Below are 24856 nucleotides of genomic sequence, written 5' to 3' on the forward strand. Positions count from 1 at the left end.
TGGAAGATCAGTCCAGCTCTATCCAGTGGACTAATGTAAATCCTCCTTTCAAGATTTGAAGGAGAAAAAGATGAAATCCCAGACACCTTACGATGTGAAGGTCATTTAGACGAGACGAGAACAAACTGAAGGGTGTTCAACAAAGTGGTTAAAGATATGGGGCCACTAGGTCAAAGTGCCTCCAATACAGTTTTACATTTTTAAATGATATCATATTACATAATAATAGCACATGACCATTCCATTCTGCACATTATGCCAGCGAAAGGAAATACCCTGGTATTTATGAGATGCTTAGTGCATCTGTCACCATGGCCTTGTGGCCCAAATCAAAGTGATCGGAGCTATTAAGATGATTTCCCTATTTGGCTGAGTTTTAAAGACTATAGTTTTGAAGTCACTGGCAGATGACCTACTAATGGTGTTTAATGGTTCTCTCAACAAATTGTGAAGTACCTTGAATGACCCACTGGTTAAGTATGTGAAAGGAAAATTCCAGCTTTAACCATTTAATCCTTCATTCCCTCCTGTTTTTCTTTTGAACGAAAGTATTTTATTTCCTGCCTTCAAGGAAGAATGAAGGGAGTAAAAAAAAGGGAGGGGAACGGGAAGTAAGAGTTCTTGAGCACTTGAGCTCGTTTGAGATCAGCTGTGGTGGTTGATCTTCACAACACTACAGAAGAGGGAAATAATACCTTCATTTTGCAAATGAGGAAAAAGTACAGAGAAGTTGCGTAACTGAGTGACACAGCCAGGGAGAAAGGCAGTGGGATTTGAACGTGACCTCTCTCAATCTAGAGCACAAGTGTTTCCGTGATGTTTCCCAGAGAGAGGAACGCTGAGATTCTCTCTCCACCATGTAGGCGGCTAAAAGGGACCATACGGGACCCCAGTTCCACCGAGGCTGAACAATGACACACAGTGGACCCTTTACAGATCTTTGGTTTTGTTGTTGTTGTTTGTTTTTTACAAATATATTTCAGCACTTAACTAAATAAGCATCATAAACAAGCAAACGAAAGAGAGTCAAGAAGACATAAAAATCGAGGGAAAAGATTCAAGGACCAGGCAGACATTAAGGTGAAGCAAACTAAGATAAAGTTGAGCAGGGGAGGTTACCTAGAGCATAATACATAGCAGGCCTGGGTAACAGTAATTTAGCTATCCTAGCTGTGGCTGCCTCCATTCCCTTCCACCTTAGCAAAAGTCCTTAGTCTGTTAGGAAACAGAGCAAGCAGTTAGCTGAGGAGACAAAGTCAAGGAAAGTTAGAGCAGACAAGTTTCTGACAAAGAAGTATCTCATCCCAGGAGCTGGTGATAAATCCTGCAAGGCTCAAGTCTGCAGAAAGGGGAAAAATGTCCCCTATCCACATAAAATTAACTTCAACATAACTTCTGGGCGATCCCTGTCTGTCGGCCTCCAGAGAGAAAAAAGGGAAAAGCAGGCCAGAGAGAGAGAAGTTTCAAGAATGACACCCATTTTCTTTCCCACCCTGGCCTGAATGCCCCCAAAATGCATTTTTTCCTTTGCCTGTTTTGATACACTGGCCAAATAAATGAGTTTGCATCTTATTCTTGGATTAAAATTTCTTCATTTTGTGAATCTGTTTCACAGCCGGAACTGTAATATAATCTCCAGCAATGAGTATCAACTTTTTAAAATAAAAATCTTTTTGATTTACCTGGCAATTTTCTAGTCCTTTCTTGCTTGCAAGAGAGTTCATTTGAAAATGGAGAATTTATTTCAGGGACCCTAAATTCTCAGAGAGTAGGTGCTCTTTACCCTAAGGAAGTGGGTTAAAAGAGCAAAACAGGGAGTCAGCACTGTGCGTGTGCTCCAGATATGTTTTTTTCTTTATAGGAAGAAGGCCCTCTAATAGTAAAAGGGATACTTGAAAATGAAGGTTTGAATAACTCTAAAAAAGAAGCTATTCCTACGTGGCTAGGCCCTGAATCATCTGCTTCTTTGTCCACCAAAAAGAAAGCAAGAATCTGAGATGTGCTTTAAGACAGGATTCAGCTGCATATTTAAAAATCTATCCATTCAGGGTCCCGCCCAGTGGCGCAGTGGTTAAGCTCGCACGTTCTGCTTCGGCTGCCAGGGTTCGCTGGTTCGGATCCCCGGTGTGGACTTGGCACTGCTTGGCAAGCCATGCTGTGGCAGTTATCCCACATATAAAGTAGAGGAACATGGGCACAGATGTTAGCTCAGGGCCAGTGTTCCTCAGCAAAAAGAGGAGGATTGACAGCGGATGTTAGTTCAGGGCTAATCTTCCTCAAAAAAAAAAAAAAAATCTATCTATTCAGATCTTTCCTGAATGAAGCCCATTTTCTCTTTTGAGGCCTAACTATATTTCAATATGCTGGCTTTTGTATTGCTTAGAGCAGTTTAACTGCATTAATTTTTTCTTGCACATTTCATTCCCATTAGGCTATAAGCCTGCCCATTCAACAAGTATTTTACTGAGCATCAACTACATGCCAGGAGACAATCACTGTTCTTGTTCTAGAGGCTGTAGTTCAGCAGGCCCCATTAAGATGCACTGGGGATCTGTATCTTGCTTAACTTTGATTTTTCTTCATATCACAAAATGGGAATAATAGTAGTACTTATTTCGTGGGGCTTCTGTTTGAGTCAAATTAAATTACGCTAGCAAAATTCTTACCCTACAGCCTAAAGAGTCGTAAGTATTCAACACATATTAACTGTCATTATTGCTAGCGAGTGCCTGGTATACACCAGGGCGTTAATAAGTATGTGCAGAATGAATGGTAAAGGATTGGTTGCATATAGTATTCAACATGGTAGTGACCTTCCTCATTACAATTGGTTATATCATCTGTATATCAACTGGTCCCTTGGTTCCAGCCACTTAATAGGTTTTCAGTAGGTTTGCATATAAAGTGAGGTTAACACTGAAGTCATTCTGTTTTCAAACACTTAAAAAGTCCAGCTAATTTTTCGATGGATATTTCTGAGAGCCATGTGTGATAGCACAAATCCAGAACCCTGACAGGGTCTTTCCCTCCAAATAGATGCATGACATTGGAAAAGTCACTTCCTGGGTTTACAGTGAAAATTTCTTTTTTCAACTGTAAAATGGGGAGCGCTAGACTAAATCTTGATGTTCCCTTCCAGCATTAACCATCTGCGACTGTAAATCATTTTCATAGTAAGATTCTGAAAGGCCTTTAAAAAAATGCAGATGGATGAGTTAAGTCTGCTTTTGCTTTTCCCTCCATGGCTCTCCTAGGTCGTATGAGCAGATGTAATTAATGATTACATCTTAATGATCATTGTTAACACTGTCTGAGGACTTCTGAATGCCAGACAACATGCTAAGTGCCTTTACATGGATTTTCTCATTTAACACTCACAATAAGCCAAAATAAAGTATTATTAATATCTCCATAAAAACAAACTCAAACTTCTAGAAATTTATTAACTTGCCTAAGGTTACAAAGCTAAAAAGCAGAATTAGGACACCCGACCTCGTGATAGATACCCTTAACCACAGCATATTCTACAACTGTGAAACAAATAAAATTCTCTCTGTGCCCCCAAAAATATACTTGGTCCTCAGCTCCTTTCACTGATGGGTCCTTAGTGAAGTAAAGTCATCATTCTAAGTTGTCCAACTGTATATAGATTGATATATAGATATTTTTAAATGTCTAAACATGTGCGGGTGTGGTGTGTTTGTACAGTGAGCATCGTGTGAATCCCACACACGTGGCTGCAGTGTGGACACTGACATTCCAACTTCCCATACAAGAAAGCCTCAACTGACAAGTTGCCTTCGCAAGACATACCTAATCATTTTACCAAGAAAATATTACTTTATCCATTCTCTCATTGCTCCTCTCTCTCTCAACTTAATGGAAGACATCCTTAGGCTGACAGTCTCAAAAATGTAATCTACAAAATTTAAAAAAAATTTACTTTCTAAATCACTCCCTCATGTACAGATTCCAGGTGTTGGATCTGAGTCACAAAGTAGTTGATAAATTGGGGACACCCAGAAGAACATGGGCTATCGCCAATGGTCAGGAACCTAATTTTCCCAACTGGCCAGTGAGGCTGTGTAGTGAAAGAAGGTGGATGCTCCTTGAGAAGAGAAGCCTCTAAACATGATTTCTTTTTGACGCAGCTGCCATTGGAAAAGTAGTTAGGCCCTATTCTTACAGTGCATCAGCGCAGGCCTTAAAGTTAATTACAGCCTTGTATTTACTCTGACTCTATTATCTGATATTTACGGATGAAAAGAAGGTGGTTTAATCACTGAGGTGGTTTTAATGGGCACTTATCTCATTTTATTGATGCTATGAGGAAAAAAACATGCGTTTCTACTTTTTAGAAAATGGAAAAGAATGAACGATTTCATCTATTCTTCAATTCCGTAACATACATCGAGTGAATCCAAGTTATTGTAGTAAGCTGATGTACCTAGTGCAGCATTTTTCATTCTCTTAACATGTAACCTATTTAAAAGCCTCCTCCATTCTGAAATGGTTAATTTCAAACTTTCCCAAGGTACTCTCCTCTGAGCCCCATTACTGACACATGATTGTCACTGCAACATGGCTTTACTGACACATTGGTGCTAAAAGGCAGCAACAGAGCCAACAGGAGCGAACTGAAGCCATTTATATATACTGTAGAACTACACTGACAATCCAAAGGAACACGCCATCTGCATTCTGTGGTGCTGCAACCTACTGAACTGTGGGCTTGCAATCTCAGAATTCAGAATGTCACGGCCGGCTCCACTTTAGGGAGCTCCCACAGCTGCTACTTTGCTTCCTTGCCTTCAGAATTCTGATGCTGAAGTTAATGTATGAGGACATCCTTGTGTAGTGCTGGAGACATGGCAGTAGGGCATGCTAGAGCACCATATATTATTACGTATTTATTTATTCAAGCTGTGTGGCCTTTTTTCCCCCTTTCCCTTTGCAACTTATCAACCTGAGCCCTCAGACACTCACACCCACACAATGATCTCAGCAGGCAAAGAGGAAAAGCAAAAGCAAATGCACTTTAGGAAAAGCACAGGAAACCGACACTGAAATGGCCATTACCGGGCATTTCAATTTTACCTGTGGTTTCAGCTTCTGCTCCAAGTGCATGCAATGAATGTGGCCTGATTACCTTAATTCAGTGATATTGGCAATAATCACAATGACAGGCAGTACCTAAGAGATTGCCCTTGACAGCAGAGTCACAGAAATGGAGATATGGAAAATTTCCGTTGAACACAACACACAAAAGGAATAACAGAGAGATGCTCAAGGATCCATTTCCTGGTAGAAAGGTAGATGGCCAGAGTTGAATTCACTTTGTGATTGACTGTCGGGTTGATGAGTTGATCTTTCACTCGTCCCTTCTAGCATTCTTGTGCTCAACTCCATGGGAGGATAAAAGAAGATCTGAGATATATGACCACCACAGAGACAGTTTAGTGCTGATTTGACTTAGGATGGAGAAAAGAAAGTTTTAAAAGTGAATATGAATTAGATACAAAAATAAAACCAATTGATTTTAAAGGCAAAATACCAAGGGACATTCTCTGAATAAGAAGAATCGAGAGTCTACTGGAAAGATCCCTTCTAGTTGCATTGACCGCTGAGAAAAACAGTTTCTGCCTTTCATGATCCTGGCCATTTTAAGTTTGGGAAGCCTATTAGGTGAGGGTAATTATAGATGAAATGAAAGTCAAGGGTTAATGATACTACAAGCCATCAACGTGATGAAAGAATAGGCTAAAAAGTGGCCAGTGGATGATGAGAAGACTGAGACATAAGAAGACATTGGCAATGGGGGGTGCGCAGACAATGGCTGGAACATCATAAGACCATGCTCTTATTTGCAGCATTCTCAGAAAAGCATCATTAGCCATAATAAAGCATAACTCTTTACAGGATGGCCTACACAGCATGAGCACCGAAACTTGAACTGCAATTATCAGTTGAAATTCATTTGTTCCAGGTTTCTCTCCATTGTAATATCTCTGGAACTTCTTAAAAGACTTTTAAAAGATAGGAAAATATTAGTTGAAATTAACTGATTCTACTCAACAGGATACCCCTTACAGAATTCATTAAAGTTAACTAAAATGATTCGCTCACAGAAACATACGTGTGTGGGTATGGGTATGTATGTGGATATATACTTGTAGCTATGTGTATTTATAGATATATGCAAATATATCTATGAATATGTATGTATATCTATACCTAACTGAAAACATTCTACAGTGAGCATCTGGAATGTACTTCCAATCCCTCCTCAGGAAGAAATGAGGAAACACTTAAACAGATGTGTCTATGGGAGCCAATCTTATCTTCCTTTCCATTGGTTGCCTTCAGTCTGCATCATTTGCTGCTTGGTGTCTTGGTCCCAAAACTACATCTCCTCGTATGCAATTCTGTGCTGGAATGGTCATTTATTTGTACCAGGTTTGACATATCAACTAGAGTTTGGGAAACTTCGTCAACTGTGATTTTCCACAATTCATTCATTCATTCATTCATTCCTTGATTCAATAAATATTTATGAAGCACCATTATGTACCAGGCATTGTTCCATCAGGTCCCAAAGATGTGGTGGTAAGCAAAAGAGACAAAAAAGAAAAAAAACCTGTGCCCTTAAGGAGCTTACATTCTTGTGGTATAAAGATGAGTAAATAAATTAGCGAATGTCAGATTATGAAACACGAAGCAGGATAAAGGAGAATAAGGAGTGAGTGGTAAGTGAGGTTAAGAGTAGAAGTAGAGTTTACAGGGAGTAGGCAGGGATGTACTGAGGGACAGCGTATCCACTTCAGCTCCACGCTGTTTGTCAGAACTCTCTCTCCTCTTCTGATTCTCTCTCCTCTTTGCTAGGGAATAGGAGGGATTTTACAGCTACTGAAATACTGATAGGAAGGGTCGGTTTTTAAGTTTAGTACCGCTTGAAAAACATCTTCACTATACCTGTTATTGACTCTATAAAACTTCTCTAAACAAATTCTTTCTCTATTACATATTATTCCTGCCATCAGAAGCCTGTTCATTCCATGAGTACCTTCCTTTGAGGTAAACTTAATCCCAATTCTGTGAATATCTCAAAAATCTGCTAATAGAAAATTATGACATCATATGTGGGCCACCTTACATATTACTGCTTGTCAAAGAATAAAACGTAGAAAGCCAAATTAATAGGGAAAACCGGTCATTTTATCTAATTATCTGTGAAATTCTTGGGGCAGATTGGTTAAAAATAAGTTAGCAACCATATGGTACCATCTTACCTATCAATTTTGCAAAAATTATAAAATGATGCAATCTAACGCTATCTTATAGCTGAGTTACAACTGTAATTAAATTACTGGTGGTAGTATAAAATGATAAAAATAATTTGATGAGAAATTTGATGTTTCAAGAGCCACAAAAGCATTCATTCTCTTTCACCCATTAATCCTATTTCTAGACACTTACTCTAAATGTATATATATAATTGTTTATTAAATCTTATTTATTATAGCAAAAAAATGGAAGTGACCTAATTATTTAATATCCAGGGAATGGTTAAGTAAAATTCAGTACATCAATCCAATATGTGGCATTCAGTGACTAAAAGGAAAATCATTAAAGATAGGTAAGTCTGAAGTGGAATTGAAAAAAGCATGCAAAAGCATAACTATTCTATGTAAAAATGTGTCCAAATGGATGAGAGATAAAATGAAAACGGAAAAATGAAAACTGTTAATTTGTTAGGAATGGGTGATATTTAAATGTATATATTATCAATATATGTTAATATTACACATACAATATGTAGATATTACTATTATATTTTATATATTAAAATATTATTATTGCTCTAAGATAATTTCTACAATTGAAAACTATAATTTTAATATTTGAGGCAAGGAAATTATTGACTAAGTCTGTGAAATTGTATTAGATCGTGATGTCCCACTTTTTGTTAAATGTGTCATGTCATCTTTAAGATGATATCTATCTCGTCTTATGTAAAGATTCCAGGGCTCCTAACTATATTAAATCACATATTAAACATATTTTCTCATTTCTCCAAATTCAAGATTTTAATTCTCTTTAATGCCCTATTTTAATTGGAATGTTGCTAAATCCGTTGACAGTCTTACCAACCATTTTAACAGCCTTTTAATTTGTCATCTAGAAAATTATAACTCTTCATTAACTTTGGGAGACACAGCATTGCAGTTGTGATATATCATTCCTCATTTTATTAACAATCTACTTAATGAAATTCAGGCTTCGAGCAGATGATGGTGATAATGTAAGCACTTGCCCTGGATTTTTTTTTTCTTTAACAAAATTAGGAATTTACTGATAAGCATAATAGGAGAACAAACATTCAATTCCTCAGGAGTACAAGAAGTAAAAACCTAAAAATAGAGATTTTTGAGTCCTCGTACATATAATTAATATCCACATGAATTTTTCCAAAATGTCCAATCTCTTGAAAACACCTTTGCCACTGTAAGGCAATACTGAGAGGCTATGTCAGTCATTCAATATTTATAAACATAACCCGCTTGGATCAAAGATGAAAGATGACATAATCTGGTAGAGGATTTTGGTAAGTATAAAAATGACACTCAGGGCAGAAAGTAGGTGGAAGAGAAAGGACATTCCTTTTTGGGTGAATATGGAGGTTCTTTTGGATTTTTGGTGAGGAAGATTCACTCTGAGCTAACGTCTGTGCCAATCTGCCTCCATTTTGTATGTGGGTCGCGGCCACAGCATGGCTTGACGAGTGGTGTAGGTCTGTGCCCCAGATCCAAACCCATGAACCTGAGCTGCTCAAGTGGAGTGCGCCAGACTTCACCACCACACCACGGGGCCAGCCCCTGGAGGTTTTTTACTCCAAATGGCATTCACCTGGATTTGTACATTTAAATATAGTTGAGGTCCTCGCTCATCAGATTTCACATACAGTAGTATTAACAATGTGAAATTAAATATTACTAGATATATTCAAAGGTCTAGAAAGTCAGCTGAAGAGATGGGACTGAGTCCACATAGAAGCAGAGACAGAGTGATCTGAGAGGGTTCTTAACAATCATTCATGCCTTCTTTGGCCTCATTTTAGGGGAGAAAATTGAAGCTTAATAGGGTAACTGACTTGCCAAGGTAACCAAGTAAATTAGTGTCAGAACCCAGGGAAAGGGCGAGGCTTCATGAGGACAAGCATCCTCTCGCCAGGGTCCTGTCTGGCAGCACATGTGCCGGCTACTCAGCAGCTGAACCTTCCAAACATTGCACTTTATACCACATCACCTCGGCAGTGTCACACAAAACTAAAGAGATGGTTATGAAAGATAGCTTCAGAGGGAAAAAGCATCTTCTCGCAAGACTTTTTTTTCTTTTGTTCAGGTTTATGTAGCAAATGTTGTAACACACTGAGATTAATTTTCACATAAGACCTATTTTTCCCATGGGACTCAGACATCATTTCATTTTTTTCGTTCTTTTCTCATATCATGACACTGCCCTCCCTAGGGATGATTTGTTGTATTGGTGGAAAGCTTCCCACAGACACACATTCAAAATGAGACAGAAAAATCCAGCAAGCCCTGCCTTTGTCTCTTGATTCTATCTTTTCCATTCTGGACATTTGCGTGTTTTGGACCACGATGCAAGAGTTCCTTTGGAGATAAATTCTAAGCAATACTTTACGGTTAGGGCAAATGGAGACTAATAGCAGATGAGATTACTATATGGCCTACAGTATTTATTATTCTTTGCTCCAACAGTCATCTGATTAAAACACATCACAATCAAACCCAATTAAATCACTCAACTCTATGCACAAACCCTTGAAATAATATAACATACGTTTAATATATGATTTTTATGTGTGTTCATGAACATAAATATAGAAATATATATTTAATGTATTTTAATATATGTAATATGTTCTGTGTGATTAAGGTAACATACGTATTTCATATGTACATTCTTATGTACATATGTATATAACTATACCTGTGTATAGTCAAGTGAAAAAATTAAAACTATATCCATGCTCCCATTCCAAATTTCATAGGATTTAGCAATTAGGATGCCACTGAAAAAACCTGAGGTTTAAGGGGTAGTCATTTGACCTCACGTGACCTCCGCTTAACTGAGCTCCAGAGAAAATGACATAGGATCCTTATATTCATACAATTTATAATTGATTTAGCAAAATATCATTACAACAAAACAATACGTTATTGAGTACAATGTTATGATATGATTTGTAAGTTGAATTTTAATTTTGTTTTAAAAATTTTTGATTTTAGATGTGTACCCTAAACATTTAAACCTCTATTAAAGTCTAGCCTACTTGTTCTTTTATTCCTTCTATATTAGCATAATTTAAAATACTCATAAATTTATTCTGAGGAAATTAGTCACCTGCACAAAGATTCAGGTAGAATGATGGTCACTGAATCATTATGATAAAAAATTGCACAGAAACTAAAATTCTATTGGAAAAAAGCAATTAAATGGAAAGGATAGTGTGGGCATATCCACATGACAATGTCACACAGCTGTTAAGGAAATCTTATTTGAGAAGTATATTTTAAGAAAAGGAAAACGTTCATGCTATCATAAGTAAAAAGAGCATACTACACAGTACATATAATTCCAAATCTGAAAGCGTATTACACATATACACAAACAGCTAAAAGGCTAGAAAACAAATATACCAAAATGATAAGAGCAATTAGTGTTGGGAAGTAAAAGAATAGGTTGTTATAATTTTCTTCTTTATGTATTTGTTATTTTCAAATGCTTTACAATGAATATGAATTGCTTTTATAACCAGGAAAAAAAAGCAATGTGAGTAATTTAAAAAACTCTTAGAGACTGATCCACCACATTATCCAAAACCCCGGGCAGCAGCCTGTGCCCTACTCCAGCTGTCAATGAAGCCTGGTCATGCAGTCACGTTCAACCATGCAGGATCCCCCAAACGCTGGGCGAAGCCGAGCTCTAATGAACACAGTATTTTCCAAAAATAAACAGCGAAATGAAGAAAGACTCTAAGTATTGTATGTTAAATATTTATTGTAATTATTAATAACACAATTAATTCAATTAAAAGGATACTTAATAAGATAAGAATAACTGGGGTTTAAAGTAAATCCCTAGCAGTCTAAGGTTCAGCCACATCCCAGCTTAACAATTATTTACATTTAGTATAAACTAATTTACTGTTATTATTGTTTTTATTAATGTCATCAATTTCTCTGATTCATTTTCACACATTCAAGGGGAATCAACAATACTAATTTTCCAGCCTATAATTTGTATGTAACAACCAAGCTTGGTGTACATCCCTCGTATGAAATTAATTCTTCCTTATTTTAGTTGTTTCCAGTTCAGTCCTGATCAAATGAAATTCAACATGCTATTTATTTTTTCCTAAAACACAAAACTTCCTACTTAGGGGTCACTGTAACTGCATCAAACAAGGGACTAATTAATGTGTTTATTAAGTTTTCTCTGAAATAAACACATATATTCAAGAGTGAAAAGGCTTCTTTCTCCTTTTTTTTTCAAACCTGTGCCAGGTGATAACATCCATAAACACAAACACCGCATCCTCTAAGGAGGACTTTCTACAAATATTTTTAAAGGCTCCTTTTGGCTCTGAATAAAGCATTATACTGGGATTGCCACAGGAGCATGAGTCGGGCTGGGAGAAGCTATAATCCGAACATGCTAAGAAAATGTAAGCAAAAAATTGCAAATAAAACTGCTTATATTCATGTAACTTGTTTGGCGACAGCCATATAGCATAAGGAAAGCTGCTATAACTCATAACAGCATCTTGTAATAAAACAGCTCTATGCATCCCTCTCAAACTGTTCAGGGCTCAAATCTCATCAGATGGCTGAGTAAGCATTACACTTTGGGACAGTAAATCTGTTTCCAATATGGTGTACATTCACAGATAGGCGCTTTAGTATTCATTCTAAGACACTTCCAGCTAAGTACTTATAAAGAAAGGGTAATCATATATTTAAATATCGGGATGCTATTTTCTCTGTCTATTTTAGTCATCTAGTTCACACTAGCGCAGACCTAAATGGATCTCAGGAAACCTTCAGCAAACTCATCTCTGACTCGCAGCACAAAATCCCCACCCACGACGGTCTCCAGGATGCCTTCTCTTCTGCTCCCATAATACTCTGTGCTTCCGTCTGCCGCAGTAGTTTCGGTATGGTATTAGCATTATATGGTTCTTTGGATCTCCCCCGCACTAGCTTGTGGGTTTCCTGAGAGCACGGACTATACCTTTTTCATGTCTGTATTCCCAGCTGCCAAACAAAACTAGGGACAAAGCCAGCCGTAGGTAAGGGTTTGTTGACAGAGTGATCTCCTATGGTTTAAAGTCACTGGCTGGATTTGAGGTTCTGAGTCTTTTCCACAGCCCTAAGGTTTGAAGGGGGTTGGGATAAAGCAAACAGTGGATGAGGTTTTCAAGCTGTTTACAGACATTCGTTTTTCTGAGGGATCCGTCCTGGTTTGAGTTTGGAAAAGACTGCTTCTATTCTGGCACCAACCCACTGGGATCCGAGAGAGGGAGAGCAGCAGTCTTTGCTCTTCCCATTTCTCTTTGTGGTGCTGCATCCATAGCAAGCTCACGTGCCTCAGCGTAGGGACACAGAATGGGAGACTTATTAGATAGAGGAGATAGGAACAGTCTCTTGGAAAAGTGATCTTTCATTTAAAAACATCTCCATATAGATTAAGATTTAAGCCCCTACAAAACTCTAAAGATAAATTTATGAAGTGCTTAGGTGGTCTTAGATGAGTTTGAGTTGTGATCGAGCAGGAACACCCCCACCTCCCAACCCCAACCCTCACCTCCGCAATGGTTTCCCTTGGTTGTCATTCGGGTGGTACTTTGGCATGTATGCATCCATCTCTGTGCCTAGAGAAATGGGAACTGGTGAAGACTATGGTCTCAGACTCAAGCCTACTCCGTGACAGACTTATCTCTTAGAGCAAGAATGCCACAGACAGAGCCTGATGACATATTGACATGAGGGACTTTCGAAGATTGGGGCCACGAGAAATGTTACTTCACCACCAAGTGGCATGTGAGTTGGGAAGACAGTGGCCCTGTTTCTGAGTGGACACAGAACAGCTCTGGTGGGCAGAGTGGCTAGAAGAAAACACAGCACTCTGACACCTGACAGATCTAATAGCTTTCGGGGCTCCCAGTGCTCAGTCTCCTGGGTGAGGACACATTGTCCCCAGGAGGTCTATGTCAACACATGCACATGTTTGAGAGCATGGCGATTTTCAGATAGAGTTGTGGAGTTTACAAAGTAATTTGTCGCTAGGCATTTCACCCACAGTAATAATTTTGTGGTTATTATCACTGCTTACAAAATATTTTGTCATTAATGAACTTCACCCTCAAAATACCACTTTGGAGAAGGTACTAGGACACCAGTTGTACAAAGGATTACGCTTGGACCCAGACAGACTTGTCTAAGACTCGCCCAACATCACACGGCTCACTGTGGTCTGGCTTAGATTTGAAACCGTGTCTTCCTGCTTCAAATTCCGTGTACTTTTACAGATTTCAAGTAGTTCCGAATATCTGAGTTGCTAGAAAAATCTGTGCAGGGGAACAAGTGAAGGAGGAGGCAGGAGGGGGAGGGCCGGGAGCTTGGGTTTCCTGGCAGCCTGGAACTCTGACTTGCTCTGATCCATCCTCTCTATTCACACGGGAAACAGCAAGAGAGAGACGGGGATGAGGAAGTTGATAAGGATGGGGGAGGACACCGTAAGGAGCTGGCGGCTCCAGCAGGCAGAGAATGGCCCCGCCCATCACTTAACATGGGTGAGGAGGTGAGAAGGGTCTCCTTTGGTTCAGACAAAGGAAACGAGCTGGCCAAAAAGCATGCCAACTGTGAAGAGAGCTAAGAAGGACTACAGTTCTGGGGTTAAAAGCATACCTGCATGGATACTGGACAATAAAGGGAATAATTTCCAGCTCGTGCTTCCTACTTTTCTTTACCCTTGTTAAAATGTAGATAGATTCTTTACGTAATATAAAATGCACTCCTGTGAATTTAGGGGAACGAACAATGGACTTGACCAGCAGGTGATATAGCTGGATGAATACTGAACTAGGCTTCAGCTCTAAACTTAGAAGCTTGTATGACCTTGGCCATCAAAGAAGCTCTCTGAGTCTCAGTTTCCTTATCTGTCAAATGAGTGGTTTGAAATGGACGGTCCCTGAGAGCCTGTCTGGTTCTGACACTCTATGGCCGTGGCATTTTTGAGTTTCCATACCCTCATCATCTATGGTTTCCAGAGAAATAGCATCTGCCACATCAATGACACAGCATTTGTATCCCTCCCTTTATTTTTCTCCTGCTAAGGTGTTTTAATCCTGACAGTATAATAGAATAAATCACAGCCATCAGAGATGGGAGTGACACTGGCCACACACATTAGAGATAAACAGTCAAAAATCACTCACCCGTGCCTTCCCCTTTGCCCACAGCCTCTGCTGTCTGACAACACGAAGCTTGAACTATGATTTCCATCTGGCTGCACAGATCTGAGCACCAAAATAACCCTCTGCATTGTCTTAATAGTTGTAATAATACTCTGCTTTCCAGCTGCCTGCCTCTCCAGAATATCTCAACATTTGGATTTGATTTCTTCCCTCCAGCAAGTGTTGAGGGAAGTATGGCTGTTACATAGTCAATCAACAAACATTCTAGCACTGACGAACAGGAGCCATGGATGCCAGATCACTTAGGTTTGCTTTTCTTTCCATCTCTTACATACAAGTTGCCTGTCCTTGGTAGGGTAACCAAACTCTCTAAATTTTGGTTGTCTTTGAGTATAGTGATAATTTTCATGTACAAACTTCATAGGCATAATGAGGCACAAAGTAAGTGTTGAGTAAATTTAAGCTATTAACATTATTACTACAACTCCTTTGTCTTTGTGTTAGATAAGAGAAGGAGAGTACTATGGTGTAGAATTGAGAAAATGGATGATGGTGACAGAGAGCTCCAAAAAGACAGGGGTCTCAGAATCATTGGCCCGGAGGCTAAATAAGTCATATACTTGATGATTTTCAAGATGAGCTCTTATCCACGTCTTTGTTTTGCTTTGTTTCCTCAAAACTTGGCTTAGCTGGCATCCCGGCATCTATCCATGAAAGCTACCTGTGAGCAAGAAGCTGTGGTATTCTACACAACCAGAGATGGGTATGTTTGTGTATGACAGAGGATTTTCTGGTCTTTAAAAAAAAAAAAAGATTCTTTCCTCTTAAGAAAAAAGGGCTGTGATACACCTGAATTAAATCACCTTTGAAAAGCCAAAGAATCATTGTCCACTAAGGATGACCGAGGAGGGAGAAGTTGGTACCCACTGTGCATGGAAGGCAAGGGAGTGAAGCTAGTGGAGGACACCTGGTGTGAGATAAAGCACCAAAGGGTTGGACCCACTGCTCTGATCTGGAAAGCAAGACTATTGATAAGGGCCATGATCTGACTGAAATGTGCTTTCACTGTGCTCTGCAAAACATCCATTGTTCATATCTGAAACTTACCAAAGCCAGGACAGGAGCGAGCTTTCTGCCTTCAGTGTATGAATAAACTCAGAGACGCCAAACTTCTATCAAACGCACCTGAACCTCCTCTAGGACTTAGGATGCTGTTGCCCCGTACTGCTTTTGCCTGTTCTCCCTGCTCACACTCTATGTTAGGATCTGTTCCCACAGAGAAGCCAGGGCCTTCTTTATAATATGAACGACGTTATATTGCCCGCCTGCTGAAAATCGTCCAATGAATTCCCACCGTCCCCTTAGTTCTGATTATGATCTCTGTGCCTCAGTTGTTCCATCTTTAAAATGGGGGTGATATTGAATTGATACATGTAAGGTGCATTGAAAAATACCTGGAACTTCATAAGTACTCAATAAAAAGTATTGTTATCATTTAAAAAAAGCAAAAACAAAACAAAACTCTATGAAAGAAGATGCCTTCTGTTTCTTTCATCCCTGACCCAGTCGCTTTATAAAATGTGCTGAATCCCTGCCATGGAATGCTGAATCCTTCTAATTCTGTTGAAAGACTGAAAGCAAGTAGCTTACAGAATTAAGCTACTACATAATTTAATATTGTATGACTAATCATTTTCCCGAGATGTTAACCGAGGTTGAACAAAAGTAAGTTGTTCACACCGATATTAACTCTGTCTTTTACGGCTTTGCGATCAAGCCGTTTGTGTTTCCCGAAAAGGGTTAATTAAAAGATCTCGTAAAGGTGTTCTGTGATTGGAGGCTGAAATTACAGCGTGTGTTATTATTACTGTGTTTGTTAGCCCCCTCAGCAAACAAGGAATATGTGCTTAGAGCATCTATAACGGAAACAAAATGCATGTTGGCTTTCACTCAGGGTTTGGCTAAAAATACATTGCGACATGCCGTGCACAGGAATGTCCTAGAAAGCTTTCACGGTACGGGGGCGGCCAAGAGGCAGCTCTGGCTTTGTTTGGCAACAAAGATCACTAGATCATGCATGAGAGAGTGGGGGGCCTGGCAAAGCCAGCCCTGAGTAAAAAACCTGCCTTCCAGCGTTTCTTCCCAATCTACAGCAGCAGAACTGAAATAACACAGGGCAAAAGGTTGCCCTGCAGGGAGGCGGATAGCTGGGGTGGGAGGGGTGGCGGGGGGAGAGCTTTGGGACTGGATGTGATCCTTCCAGATTCTAATGTATGATACGAGTCTGCTGTTCAACAAATGTCCCTGTGCATGGCACCACCGCCAGTACTAAGGAGGATGGAAAGATGAATGAGGCGCTGTCTTCGTCCTCAAGGAGCTCACAGGATATGTTTGCAGCTTCCCCCTCTGCATGTTCTGAGATCTGACGGATGGGTTCCAAGAGGAGGCAGCAGCACGTTTGCTAGGCATGTAGTTAGAAATCTCACATGCACTAAAAGCAACAACAAAAACAACCAACCAGGGAACTTTATATTTTTACAACTTGTTTATAAATCTAAAGCTAACCTAAAATTAAAAGTTTATTAAACTTTTTTAAGAAAACAACCAACCCAATAAACAGAAAAAAAATGTTTTTTATGTAAAACAAAATCAAAACCAAATCACAAACCTTCTAAAATTTAGTAAGTACCAAGTCATATATGTAATGCAAGCTCAGTGCCTTCTTTTCAAATGAGCTATATCCCGACCAAGAAGTCCTCCACTGGCAGCTTGGAAGCTACATTTGCCCTATAGTCTTCTTTTGGCCAACTCAGTGCTTCTTAAAATGTTTTAACTGCCAAAGGTCTTAACCCACTTTGCCCTCAAAGCAGAGGCGAGAAGAATTCTCGTGAACAAGCACTTTATTTGAGAAGTGATTCCAAGGAGCAGGAGTGAAAGGTTGAAAACAGGACAGGTGGGAGAGGCAATACAAGGATGAGGTAGAGAGGTGGCCACCGCTGTGGGTGCCTAGTGATGACGGTGCTGGAAACTTCCTAAGAGCCTTAGGCTGTGCTTTGCAGGATGAAGGGGAGGAGCATTTATCATCAGCTTCCCATCCATTGGCTTCTGAACCTGTTGGTCAGGGCAACCCCACAGCTGCTAACTCTGGGATTGCTTACGCTTGATTTCCCTCATGCTCAAGGGCACTCAGGACCTTATCATCAGAAAATTCCAGGGCAGGAAATGAGGCCAGCATGTTATGTGGAGCCTACTCAAACTGCTCTACAGCGGCCGTTACAGCAATATTTAAAATCTGAGGATTTTATGAAAAAAAATCCAGATTTCTCAACTTTCTTGAAAATTTGGAAGATCTGGCAACGCTAGACCTGGAGTCTTCAATGGCACCAAATTGCCAGAGCTGAGAGGCACCGCCTGGACATACAGAATCCAAATCAGGGCATCTCCACTACGACGTGCAGTTGAAAACCCAGTGCTCTGCATTCCTTGATCTTACCTGCTTTCCCCTGTGAATGTGGGCTTCTTGCTCTTCCTTGACGTATTCCCAGGCTTGATAACTATTCACAACGAAAAGCAGATAGGGACCTACTCTCTTTCCTCACTGACTTCTCCTTTCAACACAACCGTAACTTGACTGTGTTTCTTCTGATGATAGCTTTCAGTTCATTACTCCTTCATGTTGAAGAGGTTGGATAAATTGCCCTAGTTAATTGATTACACGCTGTATTCCAAACCAGGCGCTCAAATTAAATCCTTACTTTTAACGTTTAACGGAACACAAGATGAGGAGCAGGAGTGCTAGAAGAATCAGTCCACTTGTTCCTTCAGACTCAGAACAAAGAGGTGGACCCTGACAAGCAAGGACGAATGGTTGCCCCCCACTGGTTTGGAAACACTCTATAATGAGCCCCCAGCTGCATGACATTTATTAACCAAAACTCTCTAAGAATTACAAAACTCTATTAAAACTAGAATGATGGGTTTCTAAGTGAAAAGTGAGATTCCAAGTCACCATGCTCAGTGTAAGGTCCCGTAAGCTTGAAATGCTATCAGTTACTAAAGAAATGGTTATTTTCTGTAGAACGTGTCCTGTTACACTCAATCCTTTGAGATGTTTCATTTATACCAAAATACAGTTTTAAAAATACTGATGCCTGGGTTTGTCCTCCTAGAGATTCTGATTTAATTATCCTGGGCAGGGCTTGAGCATAGGGACTTCTTAAAACTTCCCAGAAGAGTCTAATGAGTTGCCACTGGTCCAGAGACAGAAATGGCACGTGGCTGTGGTCACACTTGCTGTCCCCTCACTGCTTAGCTAGGACAACTCAGCACTTTGCTGTAGCTTCCCTGGTCAGTCTCTGGGTTTGTGAAGCAGAAAGTGTTAAGTGGGTCATTTCCAGGCAAGGCTTTTGCAACACATACAAATAGGGGTCAGAGCACGAGCATTAACTGAATTGTCACTGTGAACTAAGGAGAATTTGAACCCAAGGCTGCCTGGTAAACAGGGGTCTTTTTAAATTTGATGGTGTCACCTGAATTTGCAGTCATTTTCAGAGGGATCTGTTAGGGCTATGGATATTTATCCTGCAGTTGACTGGATTATTTTTTTGAGGACATTAAAGTAATATTTCTCCCTTCTATCAGTGTTCCAGCTGCAGCAAATAGATTCATAGAAACAAATTTAACTCACTGGAATTACTCTCTAAATAAATTCAACATTTTGGTTCAAAGAGCTACAAATAAATTCAGTGATTTAATTCCCCCTACGTGGAGCGGACCTTAACTGCACAAGGACAGATTGAGAAGCACACATTAGACGGTCAAGGTGGCAGTGGACGTGGGGGAATTGAAAAGGAAGTGCTTCAAACTATTTTTAAAATAAAATGCATCCCACTGGGACAGCAACTGCCCAATGCCTATTATTCATAAATCAGGGTGAACAAAGAGAAGCTTCACATTTTGCGGCTCTGGCCAAAGAAAAAGACTTGGAAAAGGAAGGAGAATAACAGGTTCAGCTGAGAATACAAAGGAGCCCACCTGATTTTTCTGGTTTTTTTTTCTTTTTCATTCCCAAAAAGATCTTTTTATCTTGGAGAAAATGCATTAAACATAATGCTCAAAGTAACTTTGGCAAAGTATTCCGAATATTGTAAAAGGCTGTTGGACATTATTAAATAAGTCTATGTTGCACTTACTTTTAATATCTTTGCGCATGCTCAGTACTTGTTCTGAGCACTCCCAGCAGAGATTTATTACTAAAGTAGATCTGACTTGAGGTTCAATAGAAAGGGACGCAGTCTGTGCAGGAGGAATACTGAGTAACTTGCTGGTGCGATGGCTGCAGCAGACAGAGAGGGCTTGTGATATATGCATGCCAATTAAGGTGCTCAAGAAATGAACATGAATTCATTTCAGGTACATACCAGCCCTTTCCTCTTCATACGTCCCTAGGGATCCTTCTGGAATTGCCAGAGCTGAAAATTGAATTATAAACTAAAACACGATACTGAAAATAGAATGTCTCCTTTGATAAAATCAGTGTGATGACGCATTTGTGGGCGGGGCAGCACCTCTCCTGGACCCATCTTGTAAGATGAGGCAGACGTTGGCAATTACTCTATCTCCCACAATGCAGTTTTTCTAAAACTTCCAGTCAGAATTGTATCCTGTCACTGATCAAATTGCAATGAAGGCCTCCTACACATATGACATAGTAGGTCCATACAGAGGCACGATTGCAATACGTGGCACCAGCATAGAAAAGTCGATAGTGTTCTTGGATCACCAATACTCATAAGAAGCTACAGTAATGCAATTCAATATATGAGTGCCAGAGTGTGTTACAGAAAACCCTTGCAAGTTGGCATTTCACAACGTGGGATTGGATATCGTCACACTGGACAGACACACAACCCACATGTTCCAAGTGGAGTCCTTTCCTGAGCCGTGCTTTAAATTCTTCTCATTAGAACAGGAAACAAACCACTAATAAGAAGAAATTCTCTTGTAGTTGCATCCATGGGTCAGAGCACAAAACTGCAGAAGCACTCTGTTGATCATCCTGGTCCCAGGAGTCGTAGAATCCACGTACTGGGTATGCTGAGTCACTCATAAAGAGGATGATGACAAAAATAACACTCACGAAGGGCTGCCAGAATTCAGAGGGCAGAGGTTTCCCCAAAGAGGCGGTGCCTAGGTTAAGCCTTGTAGGGTGAACGGATTTGGAATAGGCAGATAGCGATTCTATAAGGAAGGAATGGACATAGGAAGGTCCGTGCTATTTTCGCAATTGCATAGCCTTCAGGGGCCTGGCATATAAAATAAATGGTTGAAGAGGAGAACTAGTATAAGACAAAAGGCAGAGAGGGGGCCTGTGGCAAGCTGGAATGTGAATGGACTGGCTACAGGCACTCCATTCAAAATTTCTAAAGCAATCTGTAGGGCTAAAAAACATATCTAGGGGCCAAATATGGCCTGTGTGCATTAACTTTGTGACCTCTGATTTAGGGGGATAAAAAGAAAACCAATTCTGCGTAGTGGAGTGGGAAATAAAACTAACACTGTTTTATCTATTTATGCCTAGAACACTAAGTCAAGTTTAAACTGACTGAAGGAAAGTAAGGTTTTTTCCATTCTCTGCAGGATCTTCTTCGTCTTCCTGTGCATTGATTACCTGCATTCTCATGTGAGCTCCTTTTTTCTTTTCCGTGTACATTTTTCCTGGATGATCACACCAAGTCCCATGAAATTATTAGCTGTCAACTTCTAAGTCTCTATCCAGCTCAAGTCTCTCAGCAGAATTTCAGAACTGTAGATTCAACTGCCTATCAGACATCTACACATGCATGGCCTAAGGGCACCTCAAACTCAAAAAGTCCATGGTTACACATACTATTTTAACCCACAAACCAGCTCATCCTCTGTTTCAAACTCTGGTGATTAGCATTAACATCTAGTCAGTTGCCACAAGCAGAAACTTCAGCAATGTCCTTGACTCTTCTCCCCCTCACCTTGCTTGGCCCTTCAGTTGCCAGAAAGTATTGATTCCATATTCTAAACATCCTCGCCTTTGCTAGTCAAGTTACCAATTGGCAGGAATAAAATACACACCTCACATCTGGTATGAATACCTAATTTGGTTAGCCAACGATAGAAAATGAACAATGTATTGTGGTCATACAGAGGAGCAGTGGATGAAATATAGTCTTTTTCCTTTATTTTCCTTGCCCTGGATCCATATGAGGTGCTCTGTTGCTGGTGCTATCTTTGCATAGGCAGGAAACCAACAAGGTTGCGAAAAAAAGTCCAAGTTCTTACAACACCACTACATTTTTATACTCAAGCTTATGTCACCATTCAAGGAGAACTTGAACTAATAATCTATGCACTTCCGTTTAAAGGGTTATTTACAAGGATTGACCTTTCCTGGCTCTTTAAGTAAATTCAGCATCAGAAAGGCAATATTCTCTTTGCAGGAGAAGAAAGCAGTCAATGCCCAAGAGTCCCAGAACCATATATCTGCCTCCACTTTTATAGTGTCCCAAAAAGTCAAAAATCTTTGTTTCTCAACAACAGTCTCAAACCATCTTCACTATCCCAGTTCAGGCTTCTAGGCTCCCTTGTTTAGATGAAACACAACATCCTACCACACCTCACTGACTATCTTCTCTCCCTGTAATATATTCCATAAACCGAAGCAAGCATTATTTCTCTGAAATGCCTTCATGACCCACTTTCTCCCTACCATCTTGCTCATCTGTCCCCATTCTACATTCAGCTAACCTGAACTTCTTTTAGATCCTTGGAACAACCAAGCTTTGTCACCTCTGGACATTTGCATATGCTATTTCTTTTGCCTGAACACCCTTTCTTGCCTCTTTGATCACCCAACTCCTCCTCATCCTTCAAAGGTATGAAAGGATGTCTCAATTTCTGACACATGTGATGCACAATTCTGGGTTAGGCGCCTATACAAAACCATCCAATATTTTCCCTTTTGTGGTGTTTATCAGACTGTACCTAGTTATATTTCTATTATATCATTCCTTTTTAGGACTGTCAAGCTTTGTGAGGTTAGGGATTATGTTTGCCTTTTTCGCTGATGTGTCCCATAACCTAACACAGTTGCCTCAGGAGCACTCAAGAAATCATTTTGAATTTGAGTGAAAAGGCAAAAATAGGGCAGTGTTTTAGAAACTTAAGACTATTCAGTATATGAAAACATACCAGAGGAAAGAATAAGGGAAGGAAGCAATTTAAATGGTGAAGCAATTGTAGAGTGTTGAGTTGTTAGAAGCTTTCCATGGGATGAGAAATTTAGAAATAAGGTACATTAAGAAGTAGTAATGATCATGATTAGGTGAACATCAATATAAAGAATCAAGAAAAAAGAGTCTTGGAAGACTCTAAAAATGCAAGAGTTGTAACATCATTCACAAAATCTGGGAAATAAATGGAAATAGATTTTGAGGAAAAAGCAAATTTGCTACTTGATTGTCTGAGAATAAATAGTCTAATGGCAGTTATGAAAGTGGAAATGGAGCTTGGAAAGACTGTACTTGTCTTAGACATGAGCATCACTAGTGTTGGGAGATGTGTTGTCAGGCTCGTCAGTATTCCTTACCTACTTCTGATATCAGACCCTTTCTCTCCTATACGGAATCCATTTCATCAGGTTTAGGAGATGCTCACCATAACCTATCTCCACTCACACGGTAGGCCTAAGTCCGAGACATGGCCAACTGAACTCAGAATGATAGAGGCATCAACATGTGTCCCATGCCAGGTCTATCTGAATCTTTTTTGAGAATGTTCTGCAGAAGATTGAAAAAAAGAAGAAAAAAAAGGACTCTCTTCAATGATGTTACCAATAGAAGAGAATATGAGAGGGCTTATGAACAGACATCTTTAGACAAATCTCTCTGAGGAGTAAAGCCAAATAAAGAGAATGAAAAATAAGAGATGATGAGTGTGAGGCCAGATGTATTGCTAGATTCTCCAAGGATATAAGGCAAAGCTTTATATTTTTGCATAAGCCTATTTCAGTAGGGATGAAATCTTACTTTCACTTCTAACTAAGTCTTGAGAAGTAGAAACAATGAACATTGAAGTTATATGAACAAGATTGTTCTACAGAAAATGCCATGGAGAAGAAAGAGTAGAGGTCTAAGGGTGAAACTACAGAATTACCACAGAAAAAGAGCAGGAAAAGGAAGACAATTCAAAGAATATTAGATCCAAAGTTGAATACAGAATTGACAATAGAAAATTACTTGAGAAAGAACAATCGAGCAAACATGAAGATTGTTGTGCAATGGCTACAGTTATTGATAAATATAGACGTAATCCTAGATGGGCAGTGAATATCAACAATGAAAATCCACATGAGATTGACTAAGAGACATGGACTCTAAATTATTACATATAGATTGATGAAAATTGATTAATTTTCACTCAGAGTTTATAAGGATAAAGTCTTCTCCTAATTAAACTCATTCCTAAAGTTTTTAATTTTTTACATGCCATAAAATGCACACCCCCCCCAAAAATTGTTTGTATCCAATGACACTACCTTAGAGCATTTTTTCCAATCTATTTTTTTTTCACTTGTAAAATTGTCTGAGTAGCAACTTTCTTACAGTGTGTTGGCATGAGCTGACATTTGTTAGATGGTATCTTTCATTCCCTTCTAAAAATAGGGAAATAATGTGTGAGTTATGTTCATCTTTGGGAGCAAAAGGTACGGTGTGTAGGGAGTCAAATACACTCTATCAACACCTGGAAGAGAAATTCTAGGTTTGAAGATGTCAGAATTTTTGCAAGTCATAGGAACCAAATCCAAGGGAAAAAAAATTTCTCTTGCACACAATATTCTGAGGGTTGGAGAGCAGAGAGTCACCAGTTTTGCTGGCAATAGAATTAAAATGACAATAATTATAATTATAACCACTCACTTTTATTCAGCACTTATTAAAAGAAAATGTTTACAATATGATAAATGCATAATTTTAAGAAAGGATCCCAATAATATTGGGGTCAGATGAAGAAAATGAGACTTAGAGTGTATGTTCTAGAATTTGATCAAGGTCACACGGAGAGAACATATCGGTACTAGGATACAGACAGTTTAAGTTTTGGTTTGCAGTCCTAACTACTCTACTATATGCCTCTCACACAAAGCAACAAGGATTCAAGTTAGCAAGCAAGAAGACAACAGATTATAGTACATTGAAAGGTTGTAGATTCTCTTTTATTTGAGATTTTTTGTAAAGCAACAACACAACCAAAGACTAAGAAGCACCACACTCTTCTCAATTGAGTTATAAATGTAGGTCCTGCTTAGACGTAGGAAAATAA

At 39.4% G+C, this 24856-nt stretch overlaps 1 protein-coding gene across 11 annotated transcripts in view; it reads right to left on the bottom strand.

The window, feature by feature from the left end:
• TENM2 (teneurin transmembrane protein 2) overlaps nt 1-24856 on the bottom strand; it is a 3416041-nt gene that overhangs the window by 856561 nt on the left and 2534624 nt on the right. The gene's annotated exons all lie outside the window — the stretch shown is intronic.

The sequence above is a fragment of the Equus caballus genome, chromosome 14, assembly GCF_041296265.1.
Source record: "Equus caballus isolate H_3958 breed thoroughbred chromosome 14, TB-T2T, whole genome shotgun sequence".
Lineage (NCBI taxonomy): Eukaryota > Metazoa > Chordata > Mammalia > Perissodactyla > Equidae > Equus > Equus caballus.